The sequence below is a fragment of the Salvelinus namaycush genome, unplaced genomic scaffold (assembly GCF_016432855.1).
Source record: "Salvelinus namaycush isolate Seneca unplaced genomic scaffold, SaNama_1.0 Scaffold534, whole genome shotgun sequence".
Lineage (NCBI taxonomy): Eukaryota > Metazoa > Chordata > Actinopteri > Salmoniformes > Salmonidae > Salvelinus > Salvelinus namaycush.
In genome coordinates this window covers 14,805-34,252 of record NW_024061236.1, presented here as the reverse complement: position 1 = coordinate 34,252, position 19,448 = coordinate 14,805, and the positions used below count along the sequence as shown (strand labels likewise).

General features: G+C 43.4%; 1 pseudogene; it reads left to right on the top strand.

Annotated features, from left to right (window-relative positions):
• Positions 1–1,996: 1,996 nt before the first annotated feature.
• LOC120041776 lies at positions 1,997–18,528 on the top strand (annotated as a pseudogene).
• Positions 18,529–19,448: the final 920 nt, after the last annotated feature.

The following is a 19,448-nucleotide window of genomic DNA, read 5'->3' as shown; positions in this document are numbered from 1 at the left end:
AGGGCCGTGTATCATAGTATCACAGGATATCATAGGGATGTGTATCATAGTATCATAGGATATCATAGGGAATCATAGGGCTGTGAATCATAGTATCACACGATATCATAGGGATGTGTATCATAGGGATGGGTATCATAGGATATCATAGGGAATAATAGGGCTGTGTAACATAGTAGTGTGCTGAATAACTGATGAATAAGTAGTGGTCCTATAATGTAAACTCTCAACAGGAAATAAATTCTAATGTATAACTTCAAGATCATTTTCACTCTGGTTTCAATTACATTTTCATCCAAACTAACAAGCAAATACTTTATGCATTTATTGTTACAAATCAACTTGCAAGGTTCCACAGATCAAAAGGGCAAAGCCTTGCAGATTGATGGCTGGGGTCCATCTGATGATAAGAGTCTGGGAAGATCAAAGCCTTGCAGATTGATGGCTGGGGTCCGTCTGATGATAAGAGTCTGGGAACATCAAAGCCTTGCAGATTGATGGCTGGGGTCCGTCTGATGATAAGAGTCTGGGAAGATCAAAGCCTTGCAGATTGATGGCTGGGGTCCGTCTGATGATAAGAGTTTGGGAAGATCAAAGCCTTGCAGATTGATGGCTGGGGTCCATCTGATGATAAGAGTCTGGGAAGATCAAAGCCTTGCAGATTGGTGGCTGGGGTCCATCCGATGATAAGAGTCTGGGAAGATCCAATAGCCGTATTTGCCAAATTTGTTAGAAGTAGTGTAAGATAGTAGTTAATAGTGTAAGAATTTGAGTTGTGTAATTTTGCCAAATCAAAATGTATTGGGGGTATGTGAGACAATGAAGATGTACCATAGTTGTTTATTATATTGTGATTGTCTTGTGTATATATATATATATATATATATATATATATATATATATATATATATATATATATTAGGGATTGATTGTTTATATATTAAGGGTATGTTGTTTATTATATTGTGATTGTCTTGTGTATATATATATACATATATATATATATTAGGGATTGATTGTTTATATATTAAGGGTATGTTGTTTATTATATTGTGATTGTCTTGTGTATATATATATATACATATATATATATTAGGGATTGATTGTTTATATATTAAGGGTATGTTGTTTATTATGTTGTGATTGTCTTGTGTATATATATATATATATATATATATTAGGTATTGATTGTTTATATATTAAGGGTATGTGAGACAAGGAAGACGTACCATAGTTGTTAATTAGGAAAGGAAATTGTATTAATTATCGGATGTTGTGAAACAAACAACAATTGTGTCTGTCATTGTCTGTTGTCTTTACAATCGCCGCCTAACCTTGTTGTATTTCCCCTTCCCCTTTTGAAAAGGACCACCATGTAAATATCTGTTAAGCATTATTGTGTTATCCTTCATGATTTTCTTAAATTGTATGTGTATGCGTCACCAGCTGGAGCGCCCTTATTGTATGTATTTAATAAACTGTCAAATAAATTCAATCAATATACATGTTCATATTAAGCTTATACTTCTGTGTACAGGAAAGTATTATTTGTAAAATGGAAGAGAAAATATATCAGCTTATTGTTAAATTATTATGACGTTATTTCCAATACAAAAAGTGTAGTAACTGTTGTTTCCAATCTGCGTTACCCACTCCAGCCAGCAGATGGCGATATGCGTCTTTCAGCTGACTCTTCATGCGTGACGTATAATCTTGTGGACTGAACGCTTCTTCAGGAACAACAACACGGCTACTCTTTCAAACGCCTCGGTAGCTTGCTAGCTAATTTAAATGCGATACATTGACGCTTTAGACCATGTTTATGTACATTAGCTAATCTCAGTGTTTTAAACACAATTCTGTTGACGTTTCTACTGGTTAACTTTAAGCTAATTTGGTTGTTCAATTTGCAAACTTGTTAAAGATTGATACTGAGCCTAGCACTAGGCTAGTCGCTAATGTTAACTAGCTAGCTAACTAGCTAACATCCCGGACCATGAGCTCACTAAACTACTCGCCCCTTGCTAAAGAAGAGGAGGTCTACTGGACGGAGAAAGAAGCTCTGGGAATGAACATTGTCGTCAAAGAAGAAGAAGAAGAGGGTGTTACAGTGAAAGAAGAGAAATCTCCGTTTGGAGAGGAAGAGGGGATAGAGGCTGTCACAGTGGAAGAGGAGGAGGAAGAAGCTTTCAGATTGAAAAAGGAGGAAGAGGAGAATATCACACTGAAAGATGAGGGTATTACAGTGAAATATGAGAAAGAACATATTGTAGTGAAAGAGGAAGAGGGGATAGAGGCTGTCACAGTGGAAGAGGAGGAGCTAGACACTTTCAGAATGAAAGAGGAGGCAGAGGAGGCTGTTAAAGTGAAAGAAGAGGATGTTGCTGTGAAAAAAGATAAAGAACCTTTAGGAGTGGGAGAGGAGGTAGAAGATTTCAGAATGAAACAGGAGGATGTTATAGGGGAAAAAGAGGAAGAACCTTTTAGAGAGGAAGAGGAGGCTGTCTCAATAAAGGTGAAGAAGGAGGTCATTTTGGGAGTGAAAGAGGAGGAGACAGAAGATCAGATTAACAACAGTGAGTACTGTTTTAAACAGGGGCACAAACTCTGCCATTGTTGAACTAATGTGGGGTTTTAAAATTCAATATTGGTGCATAATTTATACTTAAAAGGAATGCAAAACTCACCCAATTCGTGGAACGACCCTTTTACATTTGCATCACAAAAAATATTTAATAAAATCATGATGGAAGTGTCCATTTTGGGCCCTTTTTAGACATATTAATGCCTCTTGTTAGACCCTATGATTGTAATAGAAGATCATAAGTTTACAATCTGTTTGATGTTCTCGTTCACACAGGAGAGAGACATGACTATCGTGGATCCTCTGGGGAGCCTCAACAACATCCTGATGCTGACGAGTCAGAGAAGAGTCTCTCCAGATCACAACACCAGATGGTACAGTTTGGTCTGGTCTAGCATACATCTTGCTCTATCCGGGGCTGGTTTTCTGTTAAGCACTTTATGACAACAGTGACATCAGCATCCATAATGGTCTGTGTCCCCTCTTTAGTGTTACCAGGACAACGCTAGCCCTTCCGTCCTCCCGGAGTCCCCGTGTTGTGCCTCTTCTGGTAGTGCCTTACTGCTGGGTATGAAGAGGTTGTCTGTGCTGCTGGTGGACTGCAGGAAAACAACGGGTCTGAGTGGAACTGTGAGAGGAGGAGGAGAGAAGAAAGGATCAGATTTGACTCATCAAAGTAAGTGCTGTAGTTTAGTTTGAACAAATAAAATAGATCTGGTATCTGTTACCAGGACAACCAGTCTTGAAGGAGTTCCCACATATGCTAAGCACATGTTGGCTACTTTTCCTTCACTCTGCGGTCCAACTCATCCCAAACCTTCTCAATTGGGTTGAGGTCGGTTGATTGTGGAGTCCAGGTCAACTGCTGCAGCACCACATCACTCTCCTAATTGGTCAAATAGCTCTGGGTGGCGGGTGCTCAGACGATGTGGAAGTCCTGGGCTGGCGTTGTTATACATGGTCTGCGGTTGTGAGACCGGTCGGATGTACTGCCAAATTCTCTAAAACAACGTTGGAGGCGGCTTATGGTAGAGAAATTAAATTAACATTCAATTATCTGGTAACAGCTCCAGTGGATATTCCTGCAGTCAGCATGCCAATTGCACGCTCCCTCAAAACTAGAGACATCTGTGGCATTGTGTTGTGTGACAAAACTGAACATTTTAGTGGCCTTTTATTGTCCCCAGCACAAGGTGCACCTGTGTAATGATCATGCTGTTTGATCAGCTTCTTGATATGGCACACCTGTCAGGTGAATGGATTATCTTGGCAAAGGAGAAATGTTCACTGACAGGGATGTTATCAAATTTGTGAACCAGATTTGAGAGAAATAATCTTTCATGCGTGTGGAAAAATTCTGGGATCTTTTATTTCAGCTCATGAAACATGGAACCAACACTTTACATATTTACATTTTTGGAACATCTACCCAAAATATTTCATTATTTTTTTACTTTACTCAAAATATCATGACATTAATGATAGTCAAAATGTTAAAAAAATGTGTGAACTTCTAAATAAATAAAAAATGCCTTTTTTTTCACCTTTATTTATCCAAGTTCTCATTTACAACTGCGACCTGGCCAAGATAAAGCAAAGCAGTGCTACAAAAACAACACAGAGTTACACATGGGATAAACAGATAAACAAACGTACAGTCAACAACACAATATAAAAGGTCTATGTACAGTGTGTTCAAATGTAGTAAGATTAGGGAGGTAAGGCAATAAATAGGCCATAGGCCAATTTAGCATTAACACTGGAGTGATAGATGTGCAGATGATGATGTGCAAGTAGAGATACTGGGGTGCAAAAAAATCTAAATAACAATATGGGGATGAGGTAGTTGGGTGTGCTATTTACAGAAGGGCTGTGTACAGGTAAGCTGCTCTGACAACTGATGCTTAAAGTTAGAGAGGGAGATATAAGTCTCCAGCTTCAGTGATTTTTGCAATTCGTTCCAGTCATTGGCAGCAGAGAACTGGAAGGAAAGGCGGCCAAAGTAGGTGTTGGCTTTGGGTGTGACCAGTGAAATATACCTGCTGGAGTGCGTGCTACTGGTGGGTAAGCTGATGGTGACCAGTGAGCTGAGATAAGGCCGGGGCTTTACGTAGCAAAGACTTATAGATGACCTGGAGCCAGTGAGTTTGGCGACGAATATGTAGAGAGGGCCAACGAGAGCATACAGGTTGCAGTGGTGGGTAGTATATGGGGCTTTGGTGACAAAACGGATGGCACTGTGATAGACTACATCCAATTTGCTGAGTAGAGTGTTGGAGGCTATTTTGTAAATGACTTCGCCGATGTCAAGGATCGGTAGGATAGTCAGTTTTACAAGCATATGTTTGGCAGCATGAGTGAAGGAGGTTTTGTTGCGAAATAGGAAGCCGATTCAAGATATAATTTTGGATTGGAGATGCTTAATGTGAGTCTGGAAGGAGAGTTTACAGTCTAACCAGACACCTAGGTATTTGTAGTTGTCCACATATTCTAAGTCAGAACCGTCCAGAGTAGTGATGCTAGTCAGGCGGGCGGGTGCGGGCAGCAATCGGTTGAAGAGCATGCATTTAGTTTTACTAGCATTTAAAAGTAGTTAGAGGCCACGAAAGAGTGTTGTATGGCATTGAAGCTCGTTTGGAGGTTTGTTAAAACAGTGTCCAAAGAAGGGCCAGATGTATACAGAATGGTGTCGTCTGCGTAGAGGTGGATCAGAGAATCCCCAGCAGCAAGAGCGACATCATTGAAACAGTTGAAGTCGGAAGTTTACATGCACTTATGTTGGAGTCATTAAAACTCGTTTTTCAACCACTCCACAAATTTCTTGCTCACAAACTATAGTTTTGGCAAGTCGGTTAGGACATCTACTTTGTGCATGACACAAGTAATTTTTCCAACAATTGTTTACAGACAGATTATTTCACTTTTAATTCACTGTAGCACAATTCCAGTGGGTCAGAAGTTTACATACACTAAGTTGACTGTGCCTTTAAACAGTTTGGAAAATTCCAGAAAATGATGACATGGCTTTAGACGCCTCTGGTAGGCCAATTGACCTCATTTGAGTCAATTGGAGGTGTACCTGTGGATGTTTTTCAAGGCCTACCTTCAAACTCAGTGCCACTTTGCTTGACATCATGGGAGAATCAAAAGAAATCAGCCAAGACCTCAGAAAAAAATTTGTAGACCTCCACAAGTCTGGTTCATTGTTGGGAGTAATTTCCAAATGCCTGAAGGTACTACGTTCATCTGTATAAACAATAGTACGCAAGTATAAACACCATGGGACCACGCAGCCGTCATATTGGCTCATTCATCCCCCTCTTCTCCCCTGTAACTATTCCCCAGGTTGTTGCTGTAAATGAGAATGTGTTCTCAGTCAACATACCTGGTAAAATAAATAAATACAGCTACGGAAGGAGACGCGTTCTGTCTCCTAGAGATGAACGTACTTTGGTGCGAAAAGTGCAAATCAATCCCAGAACAACAACAAAGGACCTTGTGAAGATGCTGGAGGAAACAGGTACAAAATGACCTATATCCACAGTAAAACGAGTCCTATATCGACATAACCTGAAAGGTCGCTCAGCAAGGAAGAAGCCACTGCTCCAAAACTGCCATTAAAAAGCCAGACTCCGGTTTGCAACTGCACATGAGGACAAAGATCATACCTTTGGTCTGATGAAACAAAAATAGAACTGTATGGCCATCGTTATGTTTGGAGGAAAAAGGGAGATGCTTACAAGTCGAAGAACACCATCCCAACCATGAAACACGGGGGTGGGAGCATCATGTTTTCATCTTTCTTTCCAAGATGGCGTAGCAGTCGGACGTGTGTTTGTCTTGTCCCGTCTTGTCCCGCGTAAATAGTCCTCGTATTTTTCGTATATATTTTAATTTCACTTTCCATCTAGGAACTGAATATACATTCCTGCAACCCGCCTCACCCAATGTGGTACGGATCTGCTATTTTTTATACTTTAGAACCGTAACCCCAATCAGAAGCTAGCCAGATAACTAGCTACTAGCTAGTAGTCAGTTAGCCACTGCTGCGGTCTTCACCCTTAACTCGGACACCAGCCAGCTTCAGCTCGGGCCAATACCTGCCAGTCTGCAGGCGCGATATCAACCCAGAGCATATAGGACTGCTTTTTCTCTACCACATCACCGGATTCCTGACGCAAGCTCTGGACAATTACACCGGATCATCGTAGCTAGCTAGCTGCAACCGAGTGGCTACTACTGGCTAACACCTCTGTCCCGAAACAAGCACCAGTTAGCCTTGAGCTAGCCTCGAGCTAGGCCCATCTGCCGGCTAGCCGAAGAGGTCTACCAGCGAATTCTTGGGCTACAATACCTCTTTTGCCAATTGGACTGGACCCTTTATTGCCGACACGGAGCCCCGCCGATCCATCACGACTGGTCTGCCGACGTAATTGTCCGAGGTGGTTTCAACAGGCTTTTCCATTGCGACGTTTCTGAATACCCATCTGCTAATTATTAGCTGTCTTATCGGCTGCTATCTAAATAAGTATACCGGACAATTTTTTTATTTTTTTTCTTGGGTCACTATATCTATTTTGCCAATTGGATCGATCCCCTCTACCACACGGAACCCCACTAATCTACCGACGGAAACGCACGAGGTGACAAAAAAAAAATAAAAAAAAAATAAATACACCTCCATCCTATGTTATCTTGCTACCGATAGCCAGCTACCCGGCCAGCTGTCTGGATCGCCGTGACCCCAACCAACCTCTACTCACTGGACCCTTATGATCACTCGATTAAGCATGCCTCTCCTTAATGTAAATATGCCTTGTCCATTGCTGTTCTGGTTAGTGTTTATTGGCTTATTTCACTGTAGAGCCTCTAGCCCTGCTCACTATATATCCAACCTTTCAGTTCCACCACCCACATATGCGATGACATCACCTGGTTTCAATGATGTTTCTAGAGACAATATCTCTCTCATCATCATTCATTACCTAGGTTTACCTCCACTGTATTCACATCCTACCATACCTTTGTCTGTACATTATTCCTTGAAGCTATTTTATCGCCCCCAGAAACTTCCTTTTACTCTCTGTTCTAGACGTTCTAGACGACCAATTCTCATAGCTTTTAGCCGTACCCTTATCCTACTCCTCCTCTGTTCCTCTGGTGATGTAGAGGTGAATCCAGGCCCTGCAGTACCTAGCTCCACTCCTATTCCCCAGGCGCTCTCTTTTGATGACTTCTGTAACCGTAACAGCCTTGGTTTCATGCATGTTAACATTAGAAGCCTCCTCCCTAAGTTTGTTTTGTTCACTGCTTTAGCACACTCTGCCAACCCAGATGTTTTAGCCGTGTCTGAATCCTGGCTTAGGAAGACCACCAAAAATTCTGACATTTTCATCCCTAACTACAAGATTTTCAGACAAGATAGAACGGCCAAAGGGGGCGGTGTTGCAATCTACTGCAAGGATTGCCTGCAGAGTTCTGTTTTACTATCCAGGTCTGTTCCCAAACAATTTGAACTTCTACTATTAAAAATCCACCTCTCTAAAAACAAGTCTCTCACTGTTGCCGCCTGCTATAGACCACCCTCTGCCCCCAGCTGTGCTCTGGACACCATATGTGAACTGATTGCCCCCCATCTATCTTCAGAGCTTGTGCTGCTAGGCGACCTAAATTGGAACATGCTTAACACCCCAGCCATCCTACAATCTAAGCTTGATGCCCTCAATCTCACACAAATTATCAATGAACCTACCAGGTACCACCCCAATTCCGTAAACACGGGTACCCTCATAGATATCATCCTAACCAACTTGCCCTCCAAATACACCTCTGCTGTTTTCAACCAAGATCTCAGCGATCACTGCCTCATTGCCTGCATCCGTAATGGGTCAGCGATCAAACGACCTCCACTCATCACTGTCAAACGCTCCCTGAAACACTTCAGCGAGCAGGCCTTTCTAATCGACCTGGCCGAGGTATCCTGGAAGGATATTGATCTCATCCCGTCAGTAGAGGATGCCTGGATATTTTTTTTAAATGCCTTCCTCACCATCTTGAATAAGCATGCCCCATTCAAGAAATTTAGAACCAGGAACAGATATAGCCCTTGGTTCTCTCCTGACCTGACTGCCCTTAACCAACAGAAAAACATCCTATGGCGTTCTGCATTAGCATCGAACAGCCCCCGTGATATGCAACTTTTCAGGGAAGCTAGAAACCAGTATACACAGGCAGTTAGAAAAGCCAAGGCTAGCTTTTTCAAGCAGAAATTTGCTTCCTGCAACACAAACTCAAAAAAGTTCTGGGACACTGTAAAGTCCATGGAGAATAAGAACACCTCCACCCAGCTTCCAACTGCACTGAAGATAGGAAACACTGTCACCACCGACAAATCCACTATAATTGAGAATTTCAACAAGCATTTTTCTACGGCTGGCCATGCTTTCCACCTGGCTACCCCTACCCCGGTCAACAGCACTGCCCTCCCCTCTGCTACTCGCCCACGCCTTCCCCATTTCTCTTTCTCCCAAATACAGTCAGCTGATGTTCTGAAAGAGCTGCAAAATCTGGACCCTTACAAATCAGCCGGGCTAGATAATCTGGACCCTTTCTTTCTAAAACTATCTGCTGAAATTGTTGCCACCCCTATTACCAGCCTTTTCAACCTCTCTTTCGTGTCGTCTGAGATCCCCAAAGATTGGAAAGCAGCTGCGGTTATCCCCCTCTTCAAAGGGGGGGACACTCTTGACCCAAACAGCTACAGACCTATATCTATCCTACCCTGCCTTTCTAAGGTCTTCGAAAGCCAAGTCAACAAACAGATTACCGACCATTTCGAATCCCACCATACCTTCTCCGCTATGCAATCTGGTTTCAGAGCTGGTCATGGGTGCACCTCAGCCACGCTCAAGGGCATAAACGATATCTTAACCGCTATCGATAGGAAACAGTACTGTGCAGCCATATTCATTGACCTGGCCAAGGCTTTTGACTCTGTCAATCACCACATCCTCATCGGCAGACTCGACAGCCTTGGTTTCTCTAATGATTGCCTCGCCTGGTTCACCAACTACTTCTCTGATCGAGTTCAGTGTGTCAAATCGGAGGGTCTGTTGTCCGGACCTCTGGCAGTCTCTATGGGGGTGCCACAGGGTTCAATTCTTGGACCGACTCTCTTCTCTGTATACATCAATGATGTCGCTCTTGCTGCTGGTGAGTCTCTGATCCACCTCTACGCAGACGACACTATTCTGTATACTTCTGGCCCTTCTTTTGACACTGTGTTAACAACCCTCCAGGCGAGCTTCAATGCCATACAACTCTCCTTCCGTGGCCTCCAATTGCTCTTAAATACAAGTAAAACTAAATGCATGCTCTTCAACCGATCGCTGCCTGCACCTGCCCGCCTGTCCAACATCACTACTCTGGACGGCTCTGACTTAGAATATGTGGACAACTACAAATACCTAGGTGTCTGGTTAGACTGTAAACTCTCCTTCCAGACTCACATCAAACATCTCCAATCCAAAGTTAAATCTAGAATCGGCTTCCTATTCCGCAACAAAGCATCCTTCACTCATGCTGCCAAACATACCCTTGTAAAACTGACCATCCTACCAATCTTCGACTTCGGTGATGTCATTTACAAAATAGCCTCCAAAACCCTACTCAATAAATTGGATGCAGTCTATCACAGTGCCATCCGTTTTGTCACCAAAGCCCCATATACTACCCACCACTGCGACCTGTACGCTCTCGTTGGCTGGCCCTCGCTTCATACTCGTCGCCAAACCCACTGGCTCCAGGTCATCTACAAAACCCTGCTAGGTAAAGTTCCCCCTTATCTCAGCTCGCTGGTCACCATAGCAGCACCTACCTGTAGCACGCGCTCCAGCAGGTATATCTCTCTGGTCACCCCCAAAACCAATTCTTCCTTTGGCCGCCTCTCCTTCCAGTTCTCTGCTGCCAATGACTGGAACGAACTACAAAAATCTCTGAAACTGGAAACACTTATCTCCCTCACTAGCTTTAAGCACCAGCTGTCAGAGCAGCTCATAGATTACTGCACCTGTACATAGCCCATCTATAATTTAGCCCAAACAACTACCTCTTTACCTACTGTATTTATTTATTTTGCTCCTTTGCACCCCATTATTTCTATCTCTACTTTGCACCTTCTTCCACTGCAAACCAACCATTCCAGTGTTTTTTTACTTGCTATATTGTATTTACTTCGCCACCATGGCCTTTTTTATATTTTTATTTATTAATATATTTTATTTGCCTTCACCTCCCTTATCTCACCTCACTTGCTCACATTGTATATAGACTTATTTTTCACTGTATTATTGACTGTATGTTTGTTATACTCCATGTGTAACTATGTGTTGTTGTATGTGTCGAACTGCTTTGCTTTATCTTGGCCAGGTCGCAATTGTAAATGAGAACGTGTTCTCAATTTGCCTACCTGGTTAAATAAAGGTGAAATAAATAAAAAATAAATAAATAAATGTTGTGGGGGTGCTTTGCTGCAGGAGGGACTGGTGCACTTCACAAAATAGATGGCATCATGAGGAAAGAAAATTATGTGGATATATTGAAGCAGCATCTCAAGACATCAGTCAGGAAGTTAATGCTTGGTCACAAATGGGTTTTCCAAATGGACAATGACCCCAAGCATACTTCCAAATTTGTGGTAAAATGGCTTAAGGACAACAAAGTCAAGGTATTGAAGTGGCCATCACAAAGCCCTGACCTCAATCCCATAGAATATTTGTTGGCAGAACTGAATAAGCATGTGCGAGCAAGGAGGCCTACAAACCTGTCTCAATTACAATTTTGGCCCTGTCAGGAAGGAATGGGCCAAAATTCACCTAACTTATTGTGGGAAGCTTGTGGAAGGCTACCCGAAACGTTTGACCCAAGTTAAACAATTTAAAGCCAATCCTACCAAATACTAATTTAGTGTATGTAAACTTCTGATCCACTGGGAATGTGTTGAAAGAAATAAAGCTGAAATAAATCATTCTCTCTACTATTATTCTGACATTTCACACCTAAAATAAAGTGGTGATCCTAACTGACATAAAACAGGGAATTTTTACTGGGATTAAATGTCAGGAATTGTGAAAAACTGAGTTTAAATGTATTTGGCTAAGGTGTATGTAAACTTCCGACTTCAACTGTATATACAGAGAAATTGAACCCTGTGTCACCCCCATAGAGACTGTCAAAGATTTTAGAAAGGCAGGGCAGGATGGGAATAGGTCTATAACAGTTTGGGTCTAGAGTGTCTCCCCCTTTGAAGAGGGGGATGACCGCGGCAGCTTTCCAATCTTTGGGAATCTCAGACAATACGAAAGACAAGTTGAACAGGTTAGTAATAGTTGGGGTTTGCAACAATTTTGGGAAAGAGGTTCCAGATTGTCTAGCCCAGCTGATTTGTAGGGATCCAGATTTTGCAGCTCTTTCAGAACATCAGCTGTCTTGATTTGGGTGGGGGGGGGGGGGGGGGGGGGGGGGGGGGGGGGGGGGGGGGGGGGGGGGGGGGGGGGGGGGGGGGGGGGGGGGGGGGGGGGGGGGGGGGGGGGGGGGGGGGGGGGGGGGGGGGGGGTGCTTGGGCAAGTTGCTGCAGGTGGTGCAGAGCTTTTGGCCGGGGTAGGGGTAGCCAGGTGGAAAGCATGGCCAGCCGTAGAAAAATGCTTATTGAAATGATCGATTATTGTAGATTTATCGGTGGTGACAGTGTTTCCTAGCTTCAGTGCAGGGGGGCAGCTGGGAGGAGGTGCTCTTATTCTCCATGGACTTTAGTGTCCCAAAATGTTTTGGAATTAGTGCTACAGGACGCAAATTTCTATTTGAAAAAGCTAGCCTGAGCTTTCCTAACTGACTGTTGTGGTGGCATATTTCTACTTTACCAAATGAGGAGAGTTACAAACTTCACACACCAGTCAGAGTTATACTTAAACTACATCTTTAATAATAAGAGCTTTGCAATAGCATTTTACTTTCAATGATGCGCTATCTCTAATGAACCATTGAAAGTGTCAACAGAAAAGTACAAAGATCTTTTAAAGCCAAAATACACCCCTCTCAATTTACATGACGAACCACATATCTTAAGAAAAGTTCACAAAGAAAGACTTTTACTTGAGAGAGAGGAGTATCCCATAGCCAGATAGCATTCGCTATAAATTATCGTTCAGTTTGGTCCCTAAGATGAGGTTCTAATCTCGTTCCTGGTACTTCAAAGCACAAAAACATTACCTCATGTTATCTGGAATACTATTTTGGTTTTATCACCCAAAGACATCGTAAATCTCTTCTGTCAGTGCTATCTCATAGAGGCCCATCCTCAGTGGAACACACACACAATAGTTAACAGAACACTCTTTTCTGTCGAATAAAACAACCATTATAATGCAATACAAGCATTATAACATCATCTTGCAATTTTCCACGACACTGTGTATATTGGTTCCTGACTTCCCTGAAAAGTTGCATATCGCTGGCTATTCGATGCTAATGCAGAACGCCACAGGATGTTTTTGTGCTGGTCAAGGGCAGTCAAGTCTGGGGTGAACCAAGGGCTATATCTGTTCTTAGTTCTACATTTTTGGAATGGGGCATGCTTATTTAGGATGGTGAGGAAATTACTTTTAAAGAGAAACCAGACATCCTCTACTGACGGGATGAGGTCAATATCCTACCAGGATACCCGGGCCAGGTCGATTAGAAAGGCCTACTCGCTGAATTGTTTTAGGGAGCGTTTGACAGTGATGAGGGATGGTCGTTTGACCGCGGACCCATTACGGACGCAGGCAATGAGGCAGTGATTGCTAAGATCCTGGTTGAAGACGGCAGAGGTGTATTTAGAGGGCAAGTTAGTCAGGATGATATCTAAGAGGGTGCCCATGGTTACAGATTTAGGGTTGTACCTGGTAGGTTCCTTGATAATTTATGTGAGATTGAGGGCATCTAGCTTAGATTGTAGGACGGCCGGGGTGTTAAACATATCATAGTTTAGGTCACCTAACTGTACGAACTCTGAAGATAGATTGGGGGAAATCAATTCACATATGGTGTCCAGGGCACAGCTGGGGGCTGAGGGGAATCTATAACAAGCGGCAACGGTGATAGACTTGTTTCTGTCACTTTAACCATACCTACATGTACATACTACCTCAATAAGCTTGACTAACCGGTGTCTGTATATAGCCTTGCTACTGTTATTTTCAAATGTCTTTTTACTGTTATTTTCTTTCTTTACTTACCTACACACACATACCTTTTTTTTCGCACTATTGGTTAGAGCCTGTAAGTAAGCATTTCACTCTAAGGTCTACACCTGTTGTATTCGACGCACGTGACAAATAAACTTTGATTTGAATTGTGGATTTTTAAAAGTAGAAGCTCTAATTGTTTTTGGCACAGACCTGGATAGTATGACAGAACTCGGCAGTAGATTGTAACTCTGCCCCCTTTGGAAGTTCTATCTTGTCAGAAAATGTTGTAGTTAGGGATGGAAATGTCATGATTTTTGGTGGCCTTCCTAAACCAGGATTCAGACACGGCTAGGACATCTCAGTTGGCGGAGTGTGCTAAAGCAGTGAATAAAACAAATTTAGGGGGGGGGTGGGCTTCTGATGTTAACATGCATGAAACCAAGGCTTTTACAGTTACAGAAGTCAACAAATGAGAGCGCCTGGGGAATGGGAGTGGGGCTGCAGGTCCTGGGTTAGCCTCTACATCACCAGAGGAGGAGTAGGATAAGTGTATGACTAAAGGCTATAAGAACTGGTCATCTAGTGCGTTCAGAACAGAGAGTAAAAGGAGCAGATTTCTGGGCACGGTAGAATAGATTCAAGGCATAATGTACAGACAAGGGTATGGTAGGATGTGAGTACAGTGGAGGTAAACCTAGGCATTGAGTGATAATGAGAGAGCTTTTGTCTCTAGAGGCACCAGTTAACCCAGGTGAGGTCACTGCATGTGTGGGGGGTGGGACAAAAGAGCTATCTAAGGCATGTTGGGCGGGGCTGGGGGCTCTACAGTGAAATAAAACAATAATAACTAACCTAAACAGCAATAGACAAGGCATATTGACATTAGGGAGAGGCATGTGTAGCCGAGTGATCATAGGGTCCAATGAGCAGCAATAGGTGTGTCAGGGAGCCGTTCGGTAGTCGCTACTACGCTAGGCGAGCTGGAGACATGGTGATTCAGAAAGCTAGCGGGTAGGGGCTAGCAGATGGGTCTTCGGCGATGTCGGGCGATTACGTCGGCAGACCAGTCGTGATGGATCGGCGGGGCTCCGTGTCGGCAGTAATGGGTCCAGGCCAATTGGCAAAAGAGGTATTGTAGCCCAAGAATTAGCTGGTGGACCACTTTGGCAAGCTGGGAGATGGGCCTAGTTCGAGGCTAGTTCAAGTCTAAGTGGTGCTTGCTTCGGGACAGAGACGTTTGCCAGGAGTAGCTACTCGGATTGCAGCTAGCTAGCTGCGATGTGTAAAGGTTCAGAGCTTGCGGTAGGAATCCGGAGATGTGGTAGAGAAAAAGCAGTCCGATAAGCTCTGGGTTGATATCGCGCTGTGCAGACTGGCAGGTATTGACCGAGCTGAAGCTGGCTGGTGTCCGAGTTAACGGTGAAGACCGCTAGTAGTGGCTAACTGACTACTAGCTAGTAGCTAGTTAGCTGGCTAGCTTCTGATGGGGGTTCCGGTTCTAAAGTATAAAAATAGCAGATCTGTACCACATTGGGTGAGGCGGGTTGCAGGAAAGTTAATTCAGTCCGTAAATGGAAAGTGAGATTACAATATATACCAAATGAAAACAATATATAAAAATATTTACATGGGACAGGACGGGACAAGACAAAACACACGTCCGACTGCTACGCCATCTTGGAATGTGTCGACCCTATCGACAACGGGGAGATGTTCCTGATGTGCTCCAATGTAAAAATGAAACTTCCACACAAAATGACTTCTTTACTTAATTTAGGTTCAAGGAAGTGTATAGGTCACATTCTGTATCATATAAGCTATGAAGGTTATATACACTGCTCAAAAAAATAAAGGGAACACTTAAACAACACAATGTAACTCCAAGTCAATCACACTTCTGGGAAATCAAACTGTCCACTTAGGAAGCAACACTGATTGACAATAAATTTCACATGCTGTTGTGCAAATGGAATAGACAAAAGGTGGAAATTATAGGCAATTAGTAAGACACCCCCAAAAAAAGGAATGGTTCTGCAGGTGGTGACCACAGACCACTTCTCAGTTCCTATGCTTCCTGGCTGATGTTTTGGTCACTTTTGAATGCTGGCGGTGCTTTCACTCTAGTGATAGCATGAGACGGAGTCTACAACCCACACAAGTGGCTCAGGTAGTGCAGTTCATCCAGGATGGCACATCAATGCGAGCTGTGGCAAAAAGGTTTGCTGTGTCTGTCAGCGTAGTGTCCAGAGCATGGAGGCGCTACCAGGAGACAGGCCAGTACATCAGGAGACGTGGAGGAGGCCGTAGGAGGGCAACAACCCAGCAGCAGGACCGCTACCTCCGCCTTTGTGCAAGGAGGTGCACTGCCAGAGCCCTGCAAAATGACCTCCAGCAGGCCACAAATGTGCATGTGTCAGCATATGGTCTCACAAGGGGTCTGAGGATCTCATCTCGGTACCTAATGGCAGTCAGGCTACCTCTGGCGAGCACATGGAGGGCTGTGCGGCCCCACAAAAGAAATGCCACCCCACACCATGACTGACCCACCGCCAAACCGGTCATGCTGGAGGATGTTGCAGGCAGCAGAACGTTCTCCACGGTGTCTCCAGACTCTGTCACGTCTGTCACATGTGCTCATGTGCTCAGTGTGAACCTGCTTTCATCTGTGAAGAGCACAGGGCGCCAGTGGCGAATTTGCCAATCTTGGTGTTCTCTGGCAAATGCCAAACGTCCTACACGGTGTTGGGCTGTAAGCACAACCCCCACCTGTGGATGTCGGGCCCTCATACCACCCTCATGGAGTCTGTTTCTGACCGTTTGAGCAGACACATGCACATTTGTGGCCTGCTGGAGGACATTTTGCAGGGCTCTGGCAGTGCACCTCCTTGCACAAAGGCGGAGGTAGCGGTCCTGCTGCTGGGTTGTTGCCCTCCTACGGCCTCCTCCACGTCTCCTGATGTACTGGCCTGTCTCCTGGTAGCGCCTCCATGCTCTGGACACTACGCTGACAGACACAGCAAACCTTTTTGCCACAGCTCGCATTGATGTGCCATCCTGGATGAACTGCACTACCTGAGCCACTTGTGTGGGTTGTAGACTCCGTCTCATGCTACCACTAGAGTGAAAGCACCGCCAGCATTCAAAAGTGACCAAAACATCAGCCAGGAAGCATAGGAACTGAGAAGTGGTCTGTGGTCACCACCTGCAGAACCATTCCTTTTTTGGGGGTGTCTTACTAATTGCCTATAATTTCCACCTTTTGTCTATTCCATTTGCACAACAGCATGTGAAATTTATTGTCAATCAGTGTTGCTTCCTAAGTGGACAGTTTGATTTCACAGAAGTGTGATTGACTTGGAGTTACATTGTGTTGTTTAAGTGTTCCCTTTATTTTTTGAGCAGTGTATTTAGAACCACCTGCTGATTGGAATCCAGTCTGTGTCTTCAGTGTTCTAGAACTGTTTAGTGTTTTGTGGTCTGACTTATATAACAGAAAGAATAATAAGTAATGTAAACATATTATCAGTTATTACCAGGAAGCTCTACATCATTTGTTTTAAATTATGAAATGTTTGAAAACTGGCATCAGGATATTGAGGGATGTGATTTGGATTAAACCTCAGCAAGGCAGTTTTATCATGTGGAGATTTCATTCTGGCATCTCTTAAAATTAACACTGTCTTTTGCAGGAGGAAAACCAACCTTGGAGGAACCAAAGACGTCCGAACCAGCAAGACGACACCTCTGCTCCCATTGTGGAAAGAGTTTTAACCAGTTAGTTAGCTTGAAAAGACATGAGAGGGTACACATAAGAACGAAGCCACACCATTGCTCTCAGTGTGGAAAGAGTTTTAAGCGGTTAGACACCCTCAAAGCTCATGAGCGAATACACACAGGGGAGAAGCCATGCCATTGCGCCCAGTGTGGAAAGAGTTTTACCCAATTAGGAAGCCTGAAAGAACACATGAGACTGCACACAGGGGAGAGGCCTTACCACTGCTCCCAGTGTGGAAAGAGTTTTAACCAGTCAGGAAGCCTGAAAGCTCATGAGCGAATACACGCAGGGGAGAAGCCTTACCACTGCTCACATTGTGCAAAGCGTTTTATCCAATTAGGAAGCCTGAAAGAACACATGAGAGTGCACACAGGGGAGAAGCCTTACCACTGCTCCCAGTGTGCAAAGCGTTTTACCCATTTAGGAAACCTGAAAGAACACAAGAGACTGCACACAGGGGAGAAGCCTTACCACTGCTCCCGGTGTTCAAAGCATTTTACCCATTTAGGAAACCTGAAAGCTCATGAGCGAATACACACAGGGGAGAAGCCTTACCATTGTTCCCACTGTGGAAAGCGTTTCAGGGAAGCTGAAGGAACACATGAGACTGCACACAGGGGAGAAGCCTTACAAATGCTCAGACTGTGGGAAGACATATTACTCATCACAGTCACTTAAACATCATGTGCGAATCCACACAGGAGAGAATAATTACCTCTCCTAGTGTGTAAATTTATATTTCACATCACATTAACTTAAAATTCATCAGAGGACATACACAGTGCTCCAATTGTCTTATATTGTTGCCTGAGAATGTGTTTACCTGTTTGTACCATATTAAATGAAATGGTTCAAAGTATACTCAAATATATGTTTTTGTAATAAAACATGAATTGAATATGGAGTATGTCAGTTTGAATATAGAGTAGATCAGATTCCATGTGTTTAAATGGTCATTTCTTAAACTCTGACTATGTGTGTGTTTATCTGTGTGTCATTCCTCCAGCACTACAGATAATACAGTGATATTTGGATGTGATGCATTTGTTCCGTTGTTTACATTTGCAATGTTGGCCCACTGATGATTTAATGAAATGAAAATGTTCACAGACTCTGTAATGCAAAATGTTAATTGTATGTGTCCACATATCTGCGTATGTGACTAACCTTGTGAAACTGTTCCTGGGAGTATCATCCTGTGTTGCAAACCAGCTGCACCTGTGTCCTTGTATGAATAAAGTCCCGCCCAGGAACAGGAAACTATAAAGATATGTGCTCATCACCCAATGCTTCAGGAATTCAGACTGTCTACACTGCGCTGTGTAACTCTGTTATTCTCTCTGAGCTCAGAAATAAAAAAATCTTGGTTTGACTTGGATTCCAGCAGATCCTTATTTTATAATATCCACCACAACTCTCCCACGGATTGCTGTTTATCATTGTCTCAATGACGAGTTCTTTGTTCCACTTTCCTGGGGGCATTTACAAGCCTCCCACTGGTTGAATAAATGTTGTTTCCACGTCATTTCAACAAAACAAATCCATGTGATGATGTTTGATCAATGCAGAAAACTGATTGGATTTGTAAAAAAGCCGTCAACATCAGGAATCTTTATTTTTCACCCAACTTGTAAGCTAAATCCAATGACAGGTGACATTTTGTGTTGATTTCATGTTGAATTCACGACTCAAAGAAATGTAAATAGAAACTAGATGTTGAACTGACGTCTGTGCCCAGTGGGCTGGTTTGAATAAGCGGCAGGTGTTGGATCAATATCCACCTTAGTAGCTAAGTTTCCGTGCAATTTGCGACAGATTTTCATGTGAATATTCTCAAATATGTACATAACAATATATGCATTTT